At 43.9% G+C, this 401-nt stretch overlaps 1 protein-coding gene across 5 annotated transcripts in view; it reads right to left on the bottom strand.

Moving 5' to 3' along the window:
* LOC107743336 (protein transport protein Sec24C) overlaps window positions 1-401 on the bottom strand; it is a 17,759-nt gene that overhangs the window by 10,272 nt on the left and 7,086 nt on the right. The gene's annotated exons all lie outside the window — the stretch shown is intronic.

The following is a 401-nucleotide window of genomic DNA, read 5'->3' as shown; positions in this document are numbered from 1 at the left end:
TAAATCGCCTTCATGCATGAATGAATGATATTTTTGCAATTTTACACATAATAATCCACGATGATCACATTACACAAAACTGAAATTGCACGTCAAAATAACACATTGTCAATATTTTTTGAGACCCCCCAAAATTTCACAAATCACGTTTTCAGGGGAGCCCATGTCTTATTAAGGGGAGCCGAGCTCCCCCGTAGTTCACACCCTGTTATTATTAAGAAGAAAACAGATCCTAGACCAGGAGTTATGGGCAGCTTTTCCATATAAAAGCAATCAGTTAGACAATTTTACACTATGAGTTAGACTATAAACACGCGAAACTAAAGTCCAGCCATCCCCCTGGGTCCGGAGGGGGGGCACAGGGATGTCTGTGGGGGGCAAAGCCCCCCCGGCCCACCCTC

The sequence above is a fragment of the Sinocyclocheilus rhinocerous genome, unplaced genomic scaffold, assembly GCF_001515625.1.
Source record: "Sinocyclocheilus rhinocerous isolate Xijiao unplaced genomic scaffold, SAMN03320098_v1.1 scaffold2844, whole genome shotgun sequence".
NCBI classification, from domain to species: domain Eukaryota; kingdom Metazoa; phylum Chordata; class Actinopteri; order Cypriniformes; family Cyprinidae; genus Sinocyclocheilus; species Sinocyclocheilus rhinocerous.
This window is presented reverse-complemented; position numbering and strand designations above follow the sequence as displayed.